Source organism: Choloepus didactylus, chromosome Y (assembly GCF_015220235.1).
Source record: "Choloepus didactylus isolate mChoDid1 chromosome Y, mChoDid1.pri, whole genome shotgun sequence".
NCBI classification, from domain to species: Eukaryota; Metazoa; Chordata; class Mammalia; order Pilosa; family Megalonychidae; genus Choloepus; species Choloepus didactylus.
In genome coordinates this window covers 28,574,182-28,600,683 of record NC_051335.1, presented here as the reverse complement: position 1 = coordinate 28,600,683, position 26,502 = coordinate 28,574,182, and the positions used below count along the sequence as shown (strand labels likewise).

General features: G+C 40.1%; 1 pseudogene; it reads left to right on the top strand.

Moving 5' to 3' along the window:
- The first annotated feature begins 1,572 nt into the window (after positions 1–1,572).
- Positions 1,573–19,798, top strand: LOC119524077 (annotated as a pseudogene).
- The last annotated feature ends 6,704 nt before the right edge of the window (positions 19,799–26,502 follow it).

The following is a 26,502-nucleotide window of genomic DNA, read 5'->3' as shown; positions in this document are numbered from 1 at the left end:
ATGAGAGACAGTTTGAGTATGGTCATTGAAAGCAGCCTCTTGCTCTGGAGAAGCTAAGAGAGGACAAACACCCCAAGAGCAACTAAGAGTGACATTTTTGAGGAACTGCAGCCTAGAGAGGAATGTCCTAGGAGAAAGCCGTTCTGAAACCAGAACTTTGGAGCAGACATCAGCCATGTGCCTTGCCAGCTGACAGAGGTTTTCTGGTCACCACTGGACATCCTCCAGTGAAGGTACCTGATTGTTGATGACTTACCTTGGACAATTTATTATGGCTGTAAGACTGTAACTTTTAACCAAATATTCCCCCCTTATAAAAGCTGATCCATTTTGGGTGTTTTGAATTCTGGCAGCATTAGCAAACCAGAACAGATATGAAGGATGCGGTATAATGGTGGAAGGAATATCAGGTTGGATCAGGCTGAATATATTTACATGAGCCCACTAAGCAGAGATTCCACATTCAATGTTGTATCTTGAGGGTTGGAAAGGGCATTAACGGTTTGCTCATGTGGTTGGCTGAATTGTGGATCAACAGCTGGTTGACATTACCCGAGGTCAAAATGCCAGAGTTGCCTTGGTATAATGTAGAGGAAGTGATTTAAAGGCTTAGAGAGATTGGAATGTTACAGTGGACTTATCAGGAAAGACCTGCCCACACACCCCTGAAATGTCCAGAGGACACACCTTTTACCAGGACTGTGAGGAATAAATTTGTGAGACTAGCTCTGTCATCCCTGAAGAGCTCTGAAGTTGCCATTCTCTGTAGGTCAAGTATTACTGTGAGAAATGCTGTCACTGATCTGGAGACCTTAAACGCAATGGGGATAATCAGATCCTGAATCAGCAGAAGCCATGTGGCAGCAGTTAATCACCAAAGACAAGGTGGGCATGGCTACCATAATGGAAAACAGACTCAAAGCAGCAGTCAAAATAATCTGAGTCACAGAGACTTACGTATGGCATTGGCTAGTAGATCATGGGCTACCTAGAAGTAAAATAGATGGGTAGTCTGCTAAATTCTTGTTTGATCTGTATAAGCAGAATAATTCTAGGTCAAGAAAACAAAAGTCTAACTTGAATTAAAAAAAACAGAGTATCACAGTCCCTTAATCAATTCCCAGACTTGAGACAGTTTACAGACCCAGAGCCCCTTGAATGAGAGGAAGGCTGGGTACACTTGGGGAAGGACCCTGTTATACTACCCAACATTTGTACTGTTAGTATCCCTCCAGCCTTCCCCAAGGGAACCTACAGCCTTTACCAGAGTAACTGTGCATTGGGGAAAAGGAAATGATCAGATATTTTGGGGATCACTAGACACCGGTTCAGAAGTGACACTAATCCCAGGAGACCCAAAACATCACTCTGGTCTCCCAGTCAGTGTAGGGGCTTATGGAGGTCAAGTGGTCAATGGATTTTTAGCACAGGTTCATCTCACAGTGGGACCAGTTGTTTCACCAACCCACTCTGGTTATTTTCCCAGTTCCAGAATGCATAATTGGAATAGACACACTCAACAACTGGCAGAATCATCACATTGGTTCCCTGATTGGTGGAATCAGGACGATTATGGTAGGAAATACCAAGTGGATGCGACTAGAACTGCCCCTGTCTGGAAAAATAGTAAACCATATCAATAAAGGATTCCAGGAGGAATTGCAGAGATTAATGTCACTCTTAAGAACTTGAAGAATGCAGTAGTGGTTATTCCCCCCACATCCCCATTCAATTCTATTAGGCATGTGCAGAAAACAGACGGATCTTGGAGGTCGGCAATGGATTATCATAAGCTTAACCAAGTGGTGACTCCAATTGCAGATGCTGTTCCAGATGTGGTGTCATTTCTTGAGCAAATCAACCCATCCCCTGGTACCTAGTATGCAATTATTGATATGGCAAAAGCTTTTTTTCTCAATAGCTGTTACTAAGGACCAGCAGAAACATTTTGCATTCAGCTGGCAAGGCCAGAAATGTACTTTCACTGTCCTACCTCAGGGGTATATAAAGTCACCATCCCTATGTCATAATACTGTCCACAGGGACCTTGATCATTTCTCCTTCCCAGAAGACATCACACTGGTCCATTATATTGATGATATCATGTTGATTGGACCTCGTGAGCAAGAAGTAGCAACCACTCTGGATTTGTTGGTAAGACATTTGCATGTCAGAGGATGGGAGATAAGTCCAAGAAAAATATAGGAGCCTTGTTCTTCAGTAAAATTTCTATGTATCCAGTGGTGTGGGGCATGTCGAGATATCCCTTCTAAGGTGAAGGATAAGGTGTTGCATCTGCCCCTCTTATGACCAGAAAAGATGAACTATGCCTAGTTGGCCTCTTTGGACTTTGGAGACAACATATTTCTCATTTGGGTGTGCTGCTCCAGCCCATTTACTGTGTGAACAGAAAATATTCTAGTTTTGAATGGGGACTGGAACAGGAGGAGTCTCTGTGACAAGTCCAGGCTTCTGTGCAAGCTGCTCTGCCAGTAGACCATATGATCCAGCTGTTGTAATGGTGCTGGAAGTGTCAGTGGCAAATAGAGATGCTATTTGGAGACTTTGGCAGGCTCACCACACAGGAGAATCACCACACAGGACCTTAAGATTTTGGAGCAAAACCTTACCATCCTCTGCAGATAACTAATCTTTTGAGAAACAGCATTTGAACTATTGTTGGGCCTTAGTAGAGACAGAATACTTAACCACAGGCCACCAAGTTGCCATGAGACTTGTGTTACCTATCATAGGCTGGGTGTTGTCAAACCAGCCAAGCCATAAAAGTTGGGCATGCATGACAACACTCCATCATAAAATGGAAATGGTATATATGATAGGGCCCAAGTGGGTCCTGAAGGTACAAGTAATTTTCATCAGGAAGTGGCCCAAATGCCCATGGCCCCCACTCCTTCCACCTTACCTTCTACTTCCCAACACAGATCTATGGCCTCTTGGGGAGTTCCTTGCAATCAGTTGACTGAGCAAAAGAAAACGGGCCTGGTTTACAGATGGTTTTGCATGATATGCAGATGCCACCAGAAAGTGGACAGCTGCAGCACTGCAGCCCCTTTCTGCAATGTCTGTGATGGACAGTGTTGAGGGGAACTCCTCCCAGTGGGCAGAACTTCAAGTAGTGTACATGGTTGTTCATTTTGCTTGGAAGGAGAACTGGCTAGAGTTGCATTTCTATACTGATTCATGGGCTGTTGCTAATGGTTTGGCTGGATGATCAGGGACTTGGAAGAGACATGATTGGAAAGTTGGTGACAATGAGGTCTGGGAAAGAGCTGTGTGGGTAGACCTTTCTGAGTGGGCAAGAAACATGAAGACATTTGTGTCCCATGTGAATGCTCACCAGTGGGAGATTTCAGCAAAGGAAGATTTTAATAATCAAGTGACCCATATAATATATATATTATAATAATCAAGTGACCCAGTTTGGTGGCTACTAGTCAGCCTCTTTCCCCAGCCACTCCTGCCATTATCCAATGGCTTATGGACAAAGTGGTCATGGTGGTAGGGATGAAGGTTATGCATGGGCTCAGCAATATGGCTTCCACTCACTTAGGCTGACCTAGCGACAGCCACTGCAGAGTGTCCAATCTGCCAGCTGCAGAGATCCACACTCAGTCCCAGGTACGGCACCATTCTCCAAGGTGATCATCCTGCCACCTGATTACATTGGACCACTTCCATCATGGAAGGAGAAGTGATTTGTTCTCCCTGGAATAGACACATACCCCAGATATGGGTTTGCCTTCCCTGCACACAATGCTTCTGCCAAAACTACCTTCCACGGACTTATGGAATGCCTTACCCACCATCATGGTATTCCCCACAGCATTGCTTCTGACTAAGGAACTGTCTGCACAGCAATTGAAGATAGGGAATGGGCACATGCTCATGGTACTCTCTGGTCTTACCATGTTCTCCATTATCCAGAGGCAGCTGTGTGGATAGAATGGTGGAATGGCCTTTTGAAAACTCAATTGCAGTGCAAAGTAGGTGGTAATACTTTGCAGGGCTGGGGCAATTTTCTCCAGGAGGCAGTGTATGCTCTGAATCAGTGTCCACTCTATGGGACTGTTTCTCCCATAGCCAGGTGTTCTGATTTTTAATGCTGCTATTATTCAAAGTACCAGAAATAGATTGGCTTTTATAAAGCGTGTTTATTTGGTTACAAATTTACAGTGTGAAGGCCATGAAAATGTCCAAATTAAGGCATCGACATGAGTATACTTTCACTGAAGGAAGGCCGGTGGCATCTGCAAAACCTCTGGTAGCTGGGAAGGCACATGGCTGGCATCTGCTGATGCCGCTTTGTGTTCGAGCTCCTCTTTCAACTGTTGTGCATTCTTCAACATGTTGCTGTTGGGGTGTTTTGTCCTCTCTTAGCTTCTCTGGAGCAAACATTGGGCTAGCATCACCAAAGTGTCAGCAAACATAAGCTTTCAACAGCCATCTCCATAATGTCTCTCTCAGCTGATCTCCAAAATGTCAGCTTTGAGGTTCTTCTGTTTATGAGCTCTTTTATAGGACTCCAGTGATTAAATCAAGACACACCCTGAATGGGCAAGGTCCGTGTCTCCATGGAAAAAATTTAATCAAACCTTTCACCCACAGTTGAATGAGTCACATCTCCAAAGGATTCTGACCTAATCAACACTAATACATCTGCCCTCACAAGATGGCATTAAAGAATATGGCTTTTGGTGGGACATAATATATTCAAACTAGCACACCAGGATTCATGGGTCCAGGAATCAAGGGATGGAAGCAGGAGTGGCAGAACTTACTATCACTCCTAGTGATCCACTAGGAAAATTTTGCTTCCTGTGCCTGCAGTCTTAAGCTCTGCTGGTCTACAAGTCTTAGTCCCAGAAGAAGAAGTGCTTCCACCAGGGGACACAACAATAATTCCACTGAACTGAAGTTAAAACTGCCACCTGGCCACTTTGGGCTTCTCGTGTTTCTGAATCAACAGGCAAGGAAGAGGATTACTGTGTTGCTAGGGTTATTGATCCTGACTATCAAAGGGAAATAACACTGCAACTACACAATGGAGGTAAAGAATAGCTTTTCTGGATCCCCTAGGGTGTCTCTTTGGTACTAACATGCCTGTGATTAAAGTCAGTGGAAAACTGCAACAACCCAATCCAGGCAGGACCACCAATGGCCAAGAAACTTCAGAAATGGAAATTTGGTCACTCAACCAGGCAAAGAACCATGGTGAGCTGAAGGGCTTGCTGAGGTTAAAGGGAACATGGAATGGGTAGTGAGAGAAGGTAGTGATAAATAGGAACTACAACCACATGACCAGTTACAGAAATGAAGACTATGATTGTATGAATATTTCCTCCTTGTTTTGTTTTGTTCCCTTCTCTATCTTATCCCCTATCATATGACATAATTTGTATTTTCATTTCACAGTATGTAAGTTATAGGAAATCATGTTTAAGGGTGAATATTACCCAAGGACTTGCACACTATTCTGGAGAGATTTAGTGCATTTCTGGTTGTACATAGGACAGTTGAGTATTATTAGGTGAAATATGTGTTTGTAATTGTGCTGTGTTTGGAAATTAAGAATGGTTTGAAGTGATATGTATAACTGCCAAGTAAACAAGGGGTGGACTGTGATAATCAGGTTCATGTGTCAGCTTGGCCAGGTAATGGCTTCCAAGGGTCTGGTCAAGCAAGCATTGGCCTAACCATTACTGCAAGGACATTTATAGCTGGTTAATCAACCTGAAGTTTGGTTTATTACATCACCAGCAAATTGACGGCCCTTCTGACTGATTACGTTCAACAAAGGTCTTGTCTTCCACAATAAGAGAATCCAATAATTTGAAGACTTTTAAGGGAGAAAGAGAGAGGGTCTTCACTTCTTCTTTTGCTAGCCAGCAAAGCATTTCCTGAGGAGTTCATCAAACAACTTTATCAGAGTTACCAGTTTGTAGGGTTTGTAGTTTCCTGACAGAATTTGGTTTGTGCATCCTGCCCTACAGAATTTGGAACTAATGCATCTCCATGGTTGTGTGAGACACTTTTATAAAATCTTATATTTACAGATATAAAATCTTATATTTAATATATTTTATTAAATATATTTAATATATTAAATATATTTATTATTAAATATATTTATATTTAATATATTTCTTACATAAAATCTTATATTTACAGATATCTCTTTTTGGTTCTGTTTCCCTAGAGAAACCTAACTAATACAGAGATGCTTGGAAGCACAGACTGAAGGACATATGGAGATGCTAAGCCAAGAGATGAAACCCAGAGTTTGCCCTAGAGAAGCTAAGAGAGGACCCCCAGATGCTTAGAGACACTCTGGCAGAACAAGCATGGACGCAGAGGAGCTGGGAGTGAGAAGCTAAGAAAGACAGAATCCCAGAGACATTTTGGAGAAAGACATTTTGAAACCAGATCCCAGGAGCAAAGGACACCAGCAGACACATGCCTTCCCAGCTGACCAAGGTGATCTGGATGCCATCAACTTTTCCTCAGTGAAAAAAAGGCATTTGTCGATGCCTTGTTTGGAGGCTTTTGTGGTCTTAGAACTGTAAAGGTATAACCTAATAAATCTCCTTTATAAAAACCAATCCAATTCTGGTGTTTTGCATAATGGCCACTTCAGCAAACTGGAACAACTGTCATTCTCCAAGACCCGTCTGTTTTCTGTGCAGACCAAAAAGGAGAGTTGAATGGGAATGTGGTGGGAATCACCACCCCTGCATCCTTCAAGTCCTTAAGAGTGGAAATAATCTCTGCAATCCCTCCAGGAATCCAGTATTGCTTCTGATTTACTATTTTGCTAGGTAGGAACAGTTCTAGTGGCTTCCACTTGGGCTTTCCTACCATAATAGCCCTCACTTCACAAGTCATGATGCCAATGTGGAGATTCTGCCAGTTGCTGAGTTAAGTCTATTCCAATTATGTGTTCCAGAATTGTGGAAATAACCACAGAACAGGACTGGGGACCCACTGGACCCACTGTAGATGTCCCTAAGCTAAAAATCCATTGATCACCAGACCTCCATAAGTCCCTACTCTGACCGGTGGAACAGAGTGATATTTTGGCTCTCCTGGAAATTAATATCACTTCTGAACCAGTGTCCAATAATCCCTGAATTGTCTGTTCATTTCCTTTTCTCCAGCACCCAGTTACCATCGTAAAATGCCATGGGTCTCCTTGGGGAAGGCTAGGAGGAAGATTAACAGTATAAATTTTGGGCAGTGTAACAGGGTCCTTCCCAAAGGGGACCTGGCTTTCCCCTCATTCATGGGGCTCTGAGTCTGTAAACTGTCTCAAGTATGGGAATTGATGAAGGGGCTGTGAGTCTGCTTTTGTAATTCAAGTTAGACTTTTGTTCACTTGACCTAGAACTCCTCTGCTTTTATAGATCAAACAAGAATTTAGGAAACTTCCTATCTATTTTACTTCTAGGTACTCCATGATCTACTAGTCAACACCATAGGTGTTAAAGTTTGCTGAAGCTGTCAGAATGCAAAACACAAGAAATGGATTGGCTTTAATAAAAGGGGGTTTATTTTGTTACACAGTTACAGTCTTAAGGCTATAAAGTGTCCAAGGTAATGCATCAACAATCAGGTACTTTCACTGGAGGATGGCCAATGGCATCGGAAAACCTCTGTTAGCTGGGAAGGCATGTGGCTGGCGTCTGCTTGCTCCCAGGCTGCATTTCAAAATGGCATTCTCCAAAATGTCTGCATTAGCTTCTAACAACCATCTTCAAAATGTCTGTCTCAGCTACCACTAGTTGTGAGCTCCTTATGTCTGAGTTTTTATAGAGCTCCAGTGAACTAATTAAGGCCCACATTGAATGGGCATGGCCATACCTCCATGAAATTACCAAACCAATAGTTTCCAACATAATCCACACTAATACGTCTGCCCCCACAAGATTGCATTAAAGAATATGGCTTTTCCTGGGGGACTTACTATATACAAACCAGCACAATAGGTCTCTGTGGTTCTGATTATTTTGACTGCTGCTTTGGGTCTACTGTCCATTATGGTAGCCACACCCATCTTGTCTTTGGAGATTAAGTGCCGCCACCTTGGGATCCAAACGTCCCAATTGTGTTTAAGGATTCCAGTTCAGTGACAGCATTTCCCACATTAATGATGTGGAGCTAGTTTCACAAATTTATTCTTCACAGTCTGGTAAAAGTTGTGTCCTCTTGACATTCCTGGGGTGTGTAGGCAGGTGTTCCATGATAAATCCACTCTAAATTCCAATCTCTATAAGCATTTGGATCCTCTCATTTACATTATACCAGGGAAGTTCTGGGATTTTCTGGTAATGTCAGCCACTTTTTGATCCATGTTTCAGCCCTTTCTAACCCCTCGAGCTACAACACTGAATGCAGCATCTCTGCTCAGTGGGCCCATTTCAATAAATTCAGCCTGATCCAACTTTATATTCCTTCCACCATTATCTCACACCCTTTACATCAATTCTCTCACATATTCCTCTGAATTCTTTTTATATAAATTGGAGAACACATGCAGTTGTTTTGGAGTATAGCATACTTCCTCATGGGTCACACCTTGTACCTCACCTTTTGCAGGCCTATTGGGACTTTAGTCTAGTTGTAGGCCTGGAAGTAAAGAGGGGTAATGGGGATGGGTCCTGAAAAGAATTAGAAGAATTACCTCAGAGCATTGCCTTGCAGTTTCACCTGGTGAAACATGTTGAATCTCTCCAGACAGAGGAGTAAGGGTTGTTTCCCCAGGGGAGGTGGTTGCAGGCTTAGTAGGCACTGAGGGGTTAATCTCTTCAGGTGGAGGTTGGATGGCAGACTCCTCAGGGCCAACTGGAGGTTGGGAAGCTGTTTCCCCAAGGCATGCTGGAGATCAGATAGCTGTCTCCTCAGTGCAGTCTGGAGTTGGGACAGCTGTTTCCTCAGGGCAGACCATTACAGGTTTATCCAGCAAAGACCCAGCAGAATCTAGGGTTTCAGTATCTCCACTGCCATCATTATCAACGCATATGTCCCCGTCACAATTTTCAGAACCCCATTATTTCCAGTGCCTTCACTTTAACAGCAGACACCCTGCAAAGTTGAGAATTTAGTTTACATTGTAAATCTGCAACTCACAGTATGAGACTCTGGGTCTGGTTTTCAGAGATCTCAGAGATCTCATGCCTGTGGCCACAGGAAATGAGATTTTCTTCAGAGCATACATAGAAACTTTTACATCTTTCATACAGTGCTTAAGTTGAAAATTTGAAGCCTCTAGATCATCCATTTCTTTCCTAACTACATCCAGCATATCTAAGAACAACCAGCAAATGTCATTGTATCTTTAAACTCCAGAAAACTCTGTTATGGTGTCAAAAAGCCTGTCACACGTAATGTCACACGTACATGTAAGCCTGTACATGCTTGCCTCATGTAAGCATATGATTAACAGAATGAAATGGTGATTTTTTATAAATGCAATTTTATTGAGATGTATTCACACCCCATATAATCCATCCAAAGTACACAATCAATGGCTCACATATCATCATATGGTTGTGCATTCATCACCACAAAAATGATGATATGTTGCACATCTTTATTGCAAACTCACACCATTGACTGTCAGTGCCCTCTTGATTATTGGAAATAGAGTTATTATTGCCTTTGTATCTAATCAGATAAGAAAACCAAATGCAAAATCCCATTTTTAAGATTCTGTTTCTCAAGAACAACCCCCTGTACAAAAGCTGTATTAGTCAAGGTTCTCTAGGGAAACAGAACCAACAGGAGATATCTGTAAATAGTATGAGATTTTAGAATAGTGTCTCATGCACCTGTGGGAATACTTGAGTCCAAATTCCATATGGCAAGTTGCAAGCTGGCAGTCTGATGAAAATCTTTGATTAATTCTCCAGGAGAGGCTGGCTGGCTGAAGCAGAGATGAAAATTCTCTTCTGACTGCTGAAGTCATCACTTTCCCCTTAAAAGACAAACTGATTAGATTAAACATCTCTCATTGTGGAAGACACTCTCCTTAGCCAAATGCAGGTGTAGTCTGTGACCAATGTACTGATGATTAAAGTTCATGAAATGTCTTCACAGAAATAAATAGGCAGTGCTTGCTTGGTCAGACAACTGGGCACCATCACCTGGTCAAGTTGACAGATGAATCTAACCATCACAGGTGATATGTGGGAAACAATACACGTAACCAAAACTATGGACCACAGTTAAGAGTAACATTATAATAATCTATCAATTGTAACAAATTTGCCAGACCAAATGCTAAGTGTCAGTAATTCGGGGTAAGAGGTAAAGAGTCTTTCTTTTTGGCACAATGAAAATGTTCTAACTTTGATTGTGGTGATTAAAGCACAGTCTGTGGTTACATTGAGAGTCATTAGAGCCATTGATTGTCATTGTTGGGTGGATTCTATGGTGTGTGAATAAAACTTATTTAAAAAAAAAGAAAGCAATCAGCCCTCTTATTAATGGCCAACTGATTTTTGACAAGGGTGCAAAGGCCACTTGTTTGGGAAAGAATAGATTCTTCAACAAATGATCCTGGGAAAACTGAATCTCCATTTGCAAAAAAAAAAACACAAAACAAAAACAAAACAAACAAACAAACAAAAAAACAGAGGACCCTTACCTTACACCTTTATACAAAAAATGGACTGAAAATGGATCAAAGACCTAAATATAAGAGCCAAAGCTATCAAACTCCTAGAAATAAACATAGTGAATCAACTTCATAACCTTGTGTTAGGCAATGGTTTCTTAAATTTTACACCCAAAGCACAAGCAACAATGAAAAATGGATAAATGGGACCTCATCAAAATTAAAAACTTTTATTCCTCAGAAGACTTTATCACAAAATTAAAATGACAATGTACACAATGGATGAAAATATTTGGAAACCACATATCTGATAAGGGATTAATATCCAGAATATATAAAGAAATCCTTCAACTTAATGACTAAAAGACAACCTAATTTAAAAATGGGCAAAATTTCAATAGATAACTCTCCTAAGATGAAATACCAATGGTCAGAAAGCACATGAAAAGAATCTCAACCCTTACCTATCAGGGAATTGCAAACCAAACCACAATGAGATACAGTTTTACACATGGCTGCTATTAAAACATGGAAAATAACAAGTGTTGGAGAGAATGCAGACAGTAGGAAAACTTTTTCATTCTTGGTGGCAATGTAAAATGGTGCATCTTCTGTGGAAGACAGTTTGGTGGTTTCTCAGAAAACTAAGTACAGAACTACCTAATGACCTGGCAATCCCACTACTACATGTATACCCCAAAGAACTGAAAGCAGGGACTTGAGCAGATATTTTCACATCAATGTTCATAGCAGCATTATTCGTATTTTCCAAAAGATGGAAGCAACCCAAGTGTCCATCAACCAATGAATGTACAAACAAAATGTATATACATACAATGGACTATTATTCAGCCATAAAAGTGAATGAAGCCTTGACACATGTGACAACATGGATGAACCTTGAAGTCATCATGTTGAGTGAATTAAGCCATACACAGAGGGCAAATATTGCATTATCTCACTGATTTGAAATGATTAGAACAAGCAAAGTCATGGAGCCAGAATCTAGAATAGAGTTTGCCAGGGAATAGGGTGGGGATAGGGAATGGGATGTTAAGGATTAAAATATACAGGGTTCTTATTTGGAATAAAAGAAATGTTCTGGTAGAAGTTGGTGGTTGTGGTAACCCAACATTGTGAATGTAATTAACAGCACTGAAATATGTATATGAAGGTGTATAAAAGGGGGAAATGTTAGATTGTATGCATAGTGCCATAATAAAAATTTTTAAAAACTCTATGGATAACATTCTTTGAAATTTGCTATTTGTTAAATCATACTTTGAAAGTTATCACTTTTCTGTATGCATTGTATTTCACAATAAAAAATGTAAAAAAAAAGTCCATGAAAGTACACTACACAGTGATCCCTGAGTTAAACCATGGACTACAGTTCATAGTATATTTATAAAAATTACAAAAATTAAAACGTGCTACATCAATTGTCTCAATTGCTCCACACCTATGCAAGCTATTTTAATAACAGGGTGATACATGGGGATCCTGTATTTTGCGCATGATTGTTCTGTAAACCCAAAACTTCTCTAACGAAGAAGAAAAAAAAAATGCCTGGGCACTGTGTGAAGCTCTACAACACACACAGACATTCAAGGTAAAACAAAGCATGTTTCTCACAATCCCATAATGCATAATGGCCTGGGCTAAGCAAACACCAATTAAGAACCAAAGAATTGTGCTGGACAATGGGTTCTCAATTGAAAATGGCATATTTCCAATTTGGATGTTCAGATGGATGTTCTACCCTCTGCATTAACTAGGGAAATTTCAACATTGCTAATTGCAGGTTTGCTGGAATTTCCAATGGGTGAGTAGATGTAAGCACACAGGCAATGGGACCACCTTAGTCCAAGGTACTAGAAAATACATGGTTTACTGATGGTGGAGACATCATAACCTCCTCTGTAGTACACTGGATTTAGGAGCCCTAACTAGTGAGGGGACAGGCTTTTTAGTCCAATATGAAGAATTAGTAGCAATCTGGCTGGCAATTGAACAAACACTAACAGAGAATAATGAAAGAATATACATATATATAGAATCTTGGGCAGTAGCTAGTGGATTAGCAATATGGTCTGGGTCATGGAAACTGAATAATTGGCAAATTAATAACCATAACAGTTGGGGCAAAGATACATGGGATAAAATAGCTACCTCAAAAATAGTTATCATGGTCATACAGGCATCGGCACATCAAAAAGACAAGTATAAGACAACAAAACACAATAATGCAGTGTCCAGTTTACCTCAGACAGAAAAAGGACATGGGCAATAATTAATAAAGAAAAGGAAGAGTGTGAAATACAGAAACAGTGGGTTGGTGGCCAGGCTGTTCCCAAACTTGGGGAATGTGCTTCACCCTCTCTGAGGCCCGGGGTGGCAGCACTCTTTCTGAACATCGAGGCAGAAGGCCTGCCCCTGACTCTGGGGCAAACTTACCCATTCCACATGCATGGGTTGCTGTGTTCTCCTTGCCCAAGATTTCTTGGTTTCAGGCATTGGCTTCCATGGTTCTGCCTTCTCTGAAGAAATTTTTCCTTCAATCTGTCCCTTTTCTGCCCCTTTTAGTCCAGACTGGCAGTGGTTCTGTTTATGCAGATCTTGCAAAAATTTGTTGGTTTGGCATGCAGCACACAGGGGTCAAACCATTAGACAATAGGACTTTCCACAAATCCTTACTGGATAACTCCGTCTCCCATACTGGCTTATACTGAAATGACTGGTTGGTTCCAGGTTTTGCTAAATATTCACCTGGGGCTGTAGTCTCTGGGAGTTCATCTTCTGGAAGCCCAGAAATTTCCAGACCATCAATTTCTGGTTTCTTCATAACCAAGATTTCACTTCTCAGCTTATTTCTTTCCTCTCACATTTTATTATAAGCTGCAAGGAGAAGCCAGGCTGCATTTTCCACATTTAATTTGAAGATCTCTTCATATAAATATCCCAGCTTATTGTTTTCAAATACTGTTTTCTTTCTGATACCAGATTCCAATCTTGCCAAGTTCTCTACCAATTTAAAGCAAGGCTCACCTTTCTTCCACTTGGCAAGGAGACATCATCATTTCCTTTTAAGGTCTCACTGGAAGTATATTTAGAGTCCATATTTCTACCAAGAGTCTCTTCAAAGTAATTTTCTATCAAGTTTCTTACATTTCTTCCGGAATCTTCCCCTTATCCATTTAAAAAGCCATTTTAACATGTTTGGTATTTACAAATTCAGCAGCACCCCATTTCTCTGGTACCAAAATCTGTTCTGGTTTGCTAATGCTGCCATTAGGCTTTTACAAAGGGGATTTATTAGATTGCAAATTTACAGTTCTAAGGCCATAACAGTGCCCAAAATAAAGTATCAACAAGAGGATACCTTCACTGAAGAATGGTCAATGGTGTCTGGAACACCTCTGTCAGTTGGGAAGGCACATGGCTGGCATCTGCTTGTCCTTTGCTCCTGGTTGTGTTTCAAAACAGTTTTCTCCAAAATGTCACTGGGCTTTTCTCTTATCTCCTCTCTCTCACTTTCTGTTTGTCCTTTCTTCTTTCTCCCAGGGCATTTCTCTCTAAGCATCTGGCAATCCTCTCTTAGCTTCTCTCAGGCAAACTCTGGGTTTCATCTCTTAGCTTAGAATCTCCAAATTTCCTTCTGTCTGTGTCTCCAAGTGTCTCCAAACATCAGCAAACATCTGGGTCTATTTTGGCTCTTAGCTGCTCTTTTAAATACTACAGTGAACTAATTAAGACCCACCCTGGATTGGCAGGGCCACACTTCCATGAAAATAATCTAATCTAATCAAAATGATCACCTACAATTGGGTGAGTCACATCTCCATGGAAAAAATCAAAGACTTCCACCCTAAACAAAAGACTAATAAATCTGCCCACACAAGATTGCATTAAAGAATATGGCTTTTGGGGGGACATAACATATCCAAACTTGTGCATGGGCCCATATCAATAAATTCAGCCTGGTCCAGCTTTATTTTCCTTCCACTATTATCCCACACACTTAAACCCATTCCCACATATATTTCCCTGATTTCTGTCTATATAAATTTGAAATGTCGTGCAATTTTTGGGAGTGTAGGCACATCTCATTGGTCATACTTTATTCCTTACCTTTTAGGGTCTTTTGAGACTACAGTCTAGATATAAGTTTGGAAGAAAAGAGGAGTGATGGGGTTGGGTCATGAGAGAAATTATCAGTGTCATTCAAGCCTCAAGGCATTCCATTACTGTTTCTTCAGGTCAAAGTGTGTTAATCTCTTCAGATGGAGGTGTAAGGGCAATTTCCTCATGGTTGCCAGTTTCAGATTTATTGGGCAAGGCAAGGTTAAATGCTTTAGGTGGAGACAGAATGGCTGATTCCTCAAGGCAGATTGGAAGTCAGGTGACCAATACCTGAGGGAAGACTGAAAGGCCAGGGAGCTGATTTCTTGGGCAGAGTGGATGTCAGGTGGCTGATTCTTCAGGGAAGACTGGAGGTTGGATGGCATATTCCTCGGGGCAGACCATTACAAATTTATCTGCAAAGAAGACTCAGAAGAATCTAGGATTTCATTGCACCCACCATCATCATTATCAGCTTGCATGCCCCCATATTAATTTTTGAATCCCATGCCTTCCCAGTCAATGCCCTCAGTTTAACCACAGACACCCTGAAGAGTTGGAAATTCAATTTACATTGAATTTGACCACTCACACAATAAGACTCTGGAATTGTTTTTCAGAAATCTCAAGTTTGCAGCTGCAAAAAAAAAAAAAAAAGTATTTTTCAGGGCACAGATAGAAACTGTCATGTCCATCATGTGGCACTTGAGCTGGGAATTTGAAGACTTTAGGTCATCCCTATGTTTACCTACTATATCCAGGAGGGATGGGTGGGGAAAGATGGTGGAGTGGTGGGATGTGGAATTTAATCTCTCCTATAGGGCAGCTAGTAATTGCCCAGGAACTGTATGAAAGAGTGTTTTTGGTGTCTTCAATGACCAGTCACACATTGTACACACAAGTTTGGAACTGGACAAAAAGCTGAGATCACAGCAAACTTTGTAAGTTCCCCCAAGCAGGGGTCTGGCACCCCTCCCCAAACAGACCCGATGGAGTGTCTTGCAGCTGGCTCCCTGAAAGGAAACAAAAACAACAGTCTACTGAGGGCAAGAACGGGGACCCAATGCAGCCTCAACTGCAGAATTAATTAACAAATTAATTAACTAATTTTTGGAGCTGGTGATGATAAAGAAGGGCTGGGCTCTGAGAAGGGGGGGCACATAAAATCAGGCACCCATTCTCTGGCTCCAATAAAGCTTTCTTTCCCTACATTTTTTCCCTTCTCATTTCTCACTGACTCCTTATCTTTTTGCAGTTCAATAGCCCCCAGCAGGGGCAGAATTGAAGCTGTTGGAGACTAGTTATCAGACAGTAACCCAAAGTGCATCTTTAAATGTGCTATTCTGACACTGACAAAACTTCCAGGCAAGGGAAAGACTTTTAAAAGGGAATTCTTTTTTTTTTCCTTTTTCCTTTTTTTTTAAAAAAATTTAAAGGTAATGTACACAGTTATTTTCTATCAGACAACCCAGGTTGAAGATCTTGGCTGGTCTTGGGGGGAGACAGAATACCCAGAACTTCTTTGAATTTCAGATTCACTTCTGAAGAAGGTCTCCACACCAATTTTTAATTGGCAACTCAGGCTGACGAAAGAATTGAGCTGGAGTTGCCCCAAAGAGGAGAGGGGAGAAGGGAATAGTGTCCCTGGGAGATGGAGTTCTTATGACTGGGAGAGTGGAGGGAGGTCCAGCTCAACTGGCAGCCCTCCTGGGAACTCAGACCCCAGAGGCTGGAATTCAGATTCCAGTTTCAGTCAGCCATGCCCCAAACAGGCTCAGAGTCTGCAGAGAATTAAAGGCACTACACCTACTTACACTGGTGGGGAAACTGCAGGCTGGCAAGTGCCACCTGTTGAACAGGATAGAAAAAGCACCAAGTCTAGAGGCCTCACAGGAGGGTCTCACTCTCAGAGAAACTCCATATCCTCCTCATGATACCGGGACCTCTCTAGACTGTGAATACCTGTCTTGGGACGACCATATCTGAGGAGACACTCTCATAAAAATGCTACATAGAGGCAGGGCAAGAAACAGAAAAACAAGAGGTGAAAAATTCTGATCAGCTAAACAGAACCTAAGGTAGACATCTAGAATAAGTTGAACTGGACAACAAAGGTTAGAGAAGAAAGCCAACCAACAAGAAAGCCCTAGGCAAAAGAGTGAAAATGAGCTCCAGAATAAACTAATCAAGAAAATCAGATGCCTAGACAACTTGAGATAATGAGCCATACTAGGAAACATGAAAATATGGATGAGCCAAAGGAACAAATTAATAGTTCAACTGAGATACAGGACTTGAGGCAACTAATGTTAAATAAATTCAGTGAACTGAGGGAAGATATGGCAAAAGAGATGAAGAATATAAAGAATACACTGGATGACCATAAGGAAGAACTCAGACACTTGAAAAAACAAATAGCAAAATTTATGGGAATGAAGAGAAAAAAATGGAGGAGATGAAAAACACAATGGAGGGACACAACAGTAGATTTGAAGAGGAAGAAGAAAGGATCAGTGAACTGGAAGACAAGACATTTGAATTCATAAACACAAAAGAACAGATGGTGAAAAAATGGAAAAATATGAGCAGGGACTTAGGGAGTTGAGGGACAACATGAGGCACACGAATATACATTTTATGGGTATCCCAGAAGAAGAGAGGGGAAAAGGGTCAGAGGGAATAATAGAAGAAATATTCCCCCCAAATTTCCCAACTCTCATGAAATACAGAAAATTACAGATTGAAGAAGTACAGTGTACCCCAAACAGAATAAATCCCAATAGACATACTCCAAGACACTTACTGATCAGATTGTCAAATGTCAAAGACAAAAAGAGAATTCTAAAAGCAGCAAGAGAAAAGCAATCCATCACATACAAGGGAAGCTCCATAAGACTATCTACAGATTTCTCTTCAGAAACCATGGAGGTGAGTAGACAGTGGCATGATATATTTAAGATTCTGAGAGAGAAAAACTGCCAACCAAGAATTCTATATCTGGCAAAACAGTCCTTCAAAAATGAGGGAGAGATTAAAATATTTTTAGACAGAAAGACACTGAGAAGGTTTGTGAATAACAGAACAGTGCCACAAGAAATACTAAAAAGAATGCTTCAGACTGGTAGGAAAAGACAGGAGAGAGAGAGTTGGAGAAGAGTGCAGAAATGAAGGTTATCAAGAAAGGTAAAAGAAGAGAGAAGGAAAGAATTAGATATGACATATAAAATCCAAAAGACAAAATAGTAGAAGAAAGTACTGCCATTACAGTAATAACACTAACTATTAATGGATTAAACTCCCAATAAAAATACACAGACTGGCAGAATGGATTAAAAAACAGGACCCACCTATATGCTGTCTACAAGAAACTCACCTTAGACACAAGGACAAAAATAGGCTGAAAGTGAAAGGTTGGAAAAAGATATTTCACACAAACAGCAAACAGAAAATAGTAGGGGTAGCTATATTAGTATCAGCAAATTCACTTTCAAAAGTAAAACAATTAAAAGAGACAAAGTAGGACACTATATAGTAATAAAAGGGTCAATTCATCAAGAAAACATAACAATCGAAAGTATTATGCACCAAGCCAGAGTGCCCCAAAATTCACAAGGCAAATACTGATAACACTGAAAAGAGAAATGGATACCTCTCCAATAATAGTTGGAGACTTCCGTCCACCATTATCATCAACAGACAGAACATCTAGACAGAGGATCAATAAAGAAACTGAGATGATGAATTGTACAATAAATGAACTAGGCTTAACAGACATTTGTAGAATAGTACATCCAACAACAGCAGGATACACTTTTTTCTCAGGTGCTCAAGGAACATTCTCTAGGGTAGACCACATGTTAAGTCACAGAGCAAGTCTCAACAAATTTAAAAATGTTGATATTATACAAAACACTTCCTTGGACTATAATGGAATGCAGTTGGAAATAAATAACAGGCAGAAGGTCATAAAATTCACAAATACATGGAGGCTAAACAACACCCTCTTAGAAAACCAGTGAGTAATGGAAGAAATTGCAAGAAAAATTTGTAAATACCTTGAGGGAAATGACAATGAAAACACAACATATTGAAACTTACGGGATGCAGCAAAAGTGGTGCTGAGAGGGAAATTTATTGTCCTAAGCACCTATATTAAAAGGAAAGAGAAAGAGTTTGAATTTCATGATCCTGGACTTGAGGCCCAGCTGTGGGTCCCTGTGGCTCATGACCCAGCATCAAGTGAGCCCTTTCCTCCCAGACAGTGCAAGCAGCTTAAAGGCTGACCTCTTCAGATCTGGAACAATTATGCTGTCATATTAATGAAAAGATTGGTAATATTAAAAATACTGTGTCCTTAAGAAACTGTGGTCAAGAACCTACCTTGAAGATTACATTAAATAAAATAGGAGATGAAATCATCATAATCAATGAACTTCTAAATAAACTGGAATTGGAAATTCAGTATCAGGAACAAGCCAACAATTCACTCAAGGAACTCTGTGAATCTCTTGAAGAAGATTATAAAGATGTGCAACTTCTCAAAGAAAACATTCCTCCCCATTTGGCTCATGTAACAATCATGCAGAGCAATGCTAAAGAATCAGATCTGAACCCTGAAGAACCAAAGTGGAGGAGACTGTGCCCACAAAGAAGCCCCCAAAAGAAAAAAGAAATATTAAAGAATTTCCAATTTTAACTTCTGATGAGTTTAAAGGTGTGCCTGCATACATGAAAGCTCACTTAACCTACTGTCAAATTAACAATGTTACTAAAGAGATCAAAAAGGCAGTAATTAGTAAATATAATATCCTACATCAATCAAAAAAGTCTATGAGTTCTGTGGCCAGAAATCTCTATCACAGATTTATTGATGAAGAAACAAAGGATACCAAAGGTCATTATTTTATAGTGGAAGATGACATAAAGAAGTTCACAGCTTTGAAAGTTGACAAGAGGTTTCATGTGATGCTGAATATTTTACAACACTGCCAGAGGCTATCAGAGATCCGAGGACAGGGACTCACCCATTATGTCATAACCTGAGGCCCTTGTGAGCCCCTCAAACCGACCAATAGTATAAAGCCTACTCCCATAATTTGTTTATATATAATTCCTTTAGCATTTTCATTTTCTTTTGTTTCTTTTAAAAATAACTTTATTGATGAAGCACATGTATTTTAAAATTCACTTCCTTTCAGCAAATATTTAAGCACCCCTATGCTAGGCATATATTTGGAACTAAAAAATGTTCATGTCTAGTTTCTGTGTTTAGGGGGCAATGCTGTAGATTACCCCAAAAGATGGATACAGATGTGATAATAGAAGAAAAAATTCAAGAAGATAAAGTCAGGGATACCCAGACCCTTTGGAATTAAGTGTCTAAATTCCATCAATAGCATTTCAGTCTACAGGCAGCCTTCCTAGAAGTTGGATTTGGATGCAACTTATCCATGTGTTTATTCTGCCTACCCAGTGCCATTAGGGAGCAGCTCCCCTGAAATGCATTCGGTGTAAGCTTGACTATAAACTTGTAATGGAACTGTGATAGAAGTATATTGAAAGAGATGATAAAGTAACATGTAATAAGCTTAATTGTGGTCATGGAAAATGGGTAGATGGCTGTAAGAACATAGCTGTGTTTCTTTTCTGCACCTGGGGGAGATTGCTCTGTCTTGTATCTGTGCCATCTGCTTGGCAGGCTTATCCATGTAGCAGACAACAAAGCATCCAACAAGGAGGACCCATGGCCTGCTTGATGACCAGAGTATATTACAGGCACTGCATATGTATTGTGATCCTTTCCTTCTTAATTTAAATGGAGGTGTGTTTAACTTTTCATGCCTCACATCAACTAAAGGTAATAGCATTATTGTTTATTTCATCTTTAAAAAAAGAGAGGAGAGAGCAGAAATTGAGGAATTAACTGCTCACCTGGAGGAAATAGAGAAAGAAAAGCAAACTAACCCCAAAGCAAACAGAAAGGAAGAAATAACAAAGACTAGAGCAGAAATAAATGAAATTGAGAACAGGAAAACAATAGAAAGAATCAACAAAACCAGAAGTTGGTTCTTTGAGAAAATCAATCAAATTGATGGACCACTAGATAGGCTATCAAAAAGAGAGAGAGAGAAGATGCAAATAAATACAATCAGAAATGGGAGAGGAGACATAACTACTGACCCCGCAGAAAGAAAGGAGATAATGAGAAGATAATCTGAGCAACCATATGCTAGTAAACTAGACTAGACGAAGTGGACAACTTCCTAGAAACACATAAACAACCAACATTGACTCAAGAAGAAATAGATGACCTCAACAAACTAATCACAAGTAAAGAGATTGAGTCAGTCATCAAAAAACTCCCCAAAAAGAAAAGCCCAGAACCAGAGGGCGTCACATTGTGAATTCTACCAAGCATTCAAGAAAGGATTACTACCAATCCTGCTCAAACTCTTCAGAAAAATTGAAGAAGAATGAAAGCTGCCTAACTAATTCAATGAAGCCAATTTCACCCTAATACCAAAATCAAAGATACTGAAAAAAAGAGGAAATTAAAGACAAATCTCTTTAGTGAATATAGACGCAAAAATCCTCAACAAAATACTTGCAAATCGAATCCAGCAGTACATTAAAAGAATTATACACCATGACCAGGTGGGATTTATTCCAGGTATGCAAGTATGGTTCAACATAAGAAAACCAATCAATGTAATACACCACATTAATAAATCAAAGCAGAAGAACCACATGATCATCTCAATCAATGCAGAAAAGGCATTTGACAAAATTCAACATCTTTTCTTGATGAAAATGCTTCAAAGGATAGGAATAGAAGGGAAATTCCTCAATATGATAAACACAATATATGAGAAACCCATAGCTAACACCCTACTCAATGGGGAAAGCCTGAAAGCTTTCCCTCTAAGATCATGAAAAAGACAGGAATGCCCACTCTCACCATTGTTATTCAACATTGTTCTGGAAGTGCTAGCTAGAAAAGAAATAAAGGTCATCCAAATTGGAGAGGAAGAAGTAAAACTTTCACTGTTTGCAGATGACATGATTCTATATGTAGAAAATCCAGAAAAATCTACAGCAAAGCTACTAGAACTAGTCAATGTGTACGGTGAAGTGGCAGGCTACAAGATGAACTTGCAAAAATCTGTAGTGTTCCTATTCACAAGTAATGTACAAGAGGTGGAAATCAAGAAAAAAAAATCCATTTAAAATAGCAACCAAAAGAATCAAGTATTTAGCAATAAACTTAACCACAGCCACAAAAGACCATTACACAGAAAACTACAAGAAACTGCTAAAAGAAATCAAAGAGGACATTAAAAAATGGAAGAACATACCATGTTCAGAGATTGGAAGACTAAATATAGCTAAGATGGCAATTTTACCTAAACTGATTTATAGATTCAATGCAGTATCAATTAAAATCCCAACAACTTACTTTGCATAAATAGAAAGACCAATAACCAAGTTTATTTGGAAGGGCAAGCTGCCCTGAAAAGCCAAAAATATCTTGAGAAAGGGAAACAAAGTGGGAGATCTCACACTACCTGACTTTGAAACTTATTACAAAGCTATGGTGGTCAAAACAGCATGTTACTGGCATAAGGACAGCTATACTGACCAATGGAATTGAATTGAGTATTCAGAAATAGACCTTCACATCTTCAGACAATTGATCTTTGATAAGGCAGTCAGGCCAAATCATCTGGGACAAAGCAGCCTCTTCAATAAATGGTGCTTGGAGAACTGGATATCCATTTTGAAAACAATGAAAGAGGACTCCTATCTCACACCTTATACAAAAACTAGCTTGAAATGTGTCAAAGACCTAAATGTTAGTGCTAAGACCATAGGACTCTTAGCAGAAAATGTAGGGCAATATCTTAAAGATCTTGTGATAGGAGGTGATTTCCTAGACCTCACACCCAAGTTATGAGCAACCAAAGAACAAATAGACAAATGGGGTCTCCTGAAAATTAAACACTTTTGTACATCAAAAGACTTTGTCTGAAAAGTATATCCAGCATATTTAGAAACAACCAGACAACATAATTATAATTTTTAATTCCACAAATCCCCCTTAAGATATCAAATACATTGTCACCCAGAGCTTTGCCTCTTATAAGCACTTGAGTAGCAGAATTCAGTGCTGATATTTTGTGTATCTCTATTGTCAATTCAGACCATGGCTATCAGTGGCCACTTGATCACTGGAAATAGAGTCATTAGTGGCTTTTAATTTAATCAGGTTAGAGAATCATTTCAAAAAACCCCAGAGCAACTCTGAAATCTCATTCTTAATGTTCTGTTTCTCAAGAACCATTCTCAGAACAAAAAAAATTATTAGTCAGTTTTCTCCAGAAACACAATTGACTAGAGATATATTTGTGTCTGTGTGTTTGTGTGTTTGTGTGTATGTGTGTGTGTGTGTGTGTGTGTGTGTGTGTAAACATTATGAGATTGATTATAGGAATTGACTCATGTAATTGTGGGGATTAGCAAGTCCAAAATCCATAGAGCAGGCCATAATTTGGGAATTCAATGAAGGTGATATTGAACTCTCCAGAAGTGGAGATAAAATTACTCTCTCTGACTGCTGAAATCCTCCGTTCCCTCTTTAAAATCTTCAACTGATTAGATGAGACTTCTCTCATTGCTGAAGGCAATCTCCTTTGTTGATTGTAGGTGTAATCAGCCATAGCCGCAATCAACAGACTAACAATTTAGATCCATGAAATACCCTCATAGTATCAAGCTTAACCAAACTACTGGACATCATAACTTAGCCAAGTTGATATGGAGAAAGTAAAAGAAAGAGACAGAAGGGAAGGAAGAGGGAAGTAGTGGAAGATGAGGGAAACAGCACTTCACCAAGTACTACACCAGAATCACACACCATACCTATAATTCTCATATATCTACCATTGTTAAAGTTTACAAAAGAACGGCCTAATGTTATTGTGGGATTACCTCCATTGTTGTACAAAGTGATAGTGAGAATAAGGGTACCATGGAACTATGATATCACAAATGAAACTGATATAACCCTTAAGGTTACATAATTGCCAAATATTTTCCATTATGGAAAGATGCCTATACATGAAATCAAATTAGCTACATCAAAAGCTCAATTGTTTAAGCCAGAAGTATTCTGGAAGCAGTTTAATAATCAGTTTGCTTGTGAACAATTAGATTTCCTATGTAAGATACTGCCCTTGGTGTTAACCACAGTCAATTTTGTGGATTATAAAAATTCTCTAAATCGAGAACAGAAATTACAAATTGATCATACCCACCAGACCCTCACTGATGATATTTAAAAATCCTTTGACATTAATACAGATAAATACATTACAGACACCTATACATTAAGAAATTGTAAACTAAGCAAGGAGGAAGACATTGTATATAACACGTATTATTGTATCATCTACACAGGTAAAAAAAATGGGACATTAGGATATGAAATAATGATTGTGTATGAAACTTCACACTGGGTAAGAGCAACAATTAATAGCTCTGCTGGACCAGACTCAATAGGACTCTTCATAACATTTTTGAATGATCATAATATATAGGTAAGCCATATGATAAGACTAATATAATTCCATAATTACAGTGAATCAAAGAACTTATGAACAAATTTGCAATAAAAAGGCCAAAAAGACCTGCAGGTGGATTGGTGAGGTGTATGTTTTAGTTACTCCTCCAGGGAAGTAGATAGAAAGTCAGGAATTGCATGGACTGGACACCGCAGAGCAATCTGACTTTGGGCATAGTTCATACAACATTCATGTAATCATGGAACTGCTGAGATCAGTGAAATCTGTAAGTTTTTGCGGCCAGGGGACACATGCCCCTCCCTGCCGGGCTCAGTCTCATGGGAGGAGGGGCTGTCAGTGCCGGGAAGGAGAAGGAAGAACTTCAGTGGCAGCTCTTATTGGAAACTCATTCTCCTGATCCAAACTCCAACCGCAGATAGACTGAGACCAGACACCAGAGAATCTGAGAGCAGCCAGCCCAGCAGAGAGGAGACAGGCATAGCAAAAAAACAGCAAAACAAACTCAAAAATAAAAACGGATGCTTTTTGGAGTTTGGATGAACATAGAAAGGGGAAGGGCCAAGCTCAGGGCCCGCAGGCTCATTTGCAAAACCCAAAGAAAAACTGATCTCTCTGCCCCCTGGATCTTTCCTTAATAGCCCTAATTGATTTGTCTCTTAGCATTTCAATAATGCATTAGATCTGCCAGAGGGCCCTTTTCTTTCTTCTTCTTCTTCTTTTTTTTTTTTTTTTTATCTTTTTATCATTTTCTAAAACAATTACTCTAAGAAGCCCAATACAGAAAGCCTCAAAGACTTGCAATTTGGGGAGGTCAAGACAAGAGCAGAACTGAGAGCTCTGAGACAAAAGTCAATAATACAGTGGCTGAGAAAATTCACTAAATACCACAACTTCCCAAGAAAAGGGGGGCACCCTCTCATAGCCATCATCCTGATGAGCAGGAAACACTCCTGCCCATCACCAGCCCCATAGCCCAGAGCTACCCCAGACAACCCAGTGCGACGGAAGTGCTTCAAATAACACGCATAAACCACAAGATAGGGCATGGACATTAGCCTTCCCTGTACCCTCAGCTGGTTATCCCAGAGTTGGGAACGTAGAGCAGTGTGAATTAACAAGCCCCATTCAGGCAACATTTCACCAGGCTGGGAGCCTCCTTACACAGACCGGCAGCCCAGAACCACCCTGGCAGGATGGCACTCACCTGTGACATAGCACAGTCATCCCTCAACAGAGGACCCGGGGTGCACAGCCTGGAAGAGGGACCCATTCACAAGTCTCAGGGGCCACACACCAATACCAAGGACTTGTGGGTCAGTGGCAGAGACAAACCATGGCAGGACTGAACTGAAGGATTAGACTATTGCAGCAGCTTTAAAACTCCAGGAACACCAGGGAGATTTGGTTGTTAGAGCTGCCCCCCTCCCTGACTGCCCAGACATATGCCCCTTGTACAGGGTGGGCAACACCAACTACACACGCAAGCTTGGTACACCAACTGGACCCCACAAGACTCACTTCCCCACTCACCACAGAGGCAAAGCAGGGGAGAACTGCCTTGAGGGGAACATGTGGCTCACGGATGCCACCTGCTGGTTAGTCACAGAAAGTGTACTCCATGAAGCTGTAGACCTGACAAATTAGAGATAAGGATTTCAATTGGTCTACAAATCCTAAAAGAACCCTACCAAGTTAAGGAAATGCCAAGAGGCCAAAAACAACAGAAAATTTTAAAGCACATGAAAAAACCAGATGATATGTATAACCCAAGCCCAAGCACCCAAATCAAAACATCAGAAGAAATAGAGTAATTAGAGCAACTAATTAAAGAACTAAAGATGAACGATGAGACCACAGCATGGGATATAAAGGACATCAAGAAGAGCATGGCACAGGATATAATGGACATGAAGAAGACCCTAGAAAAGCATAAAGAAAACATTGCAAGACTAAATAAAAAAAAATAGATGATCTTATGGAAATGAAAGAAACTGCTGACCAAATTAAAAAGATTCTGGGTACTCATAGTACAAGACTAGAGGAAGTTGAACAACAAGTCAGTCACCTGGAAAATGACAGAACGGAAAATGAAAGCACAAAAGAAAGAATGGGGAAAAAATTGAAAAAATTGAAATGGACCTCAGGGATTTGATAGATAATATAAAA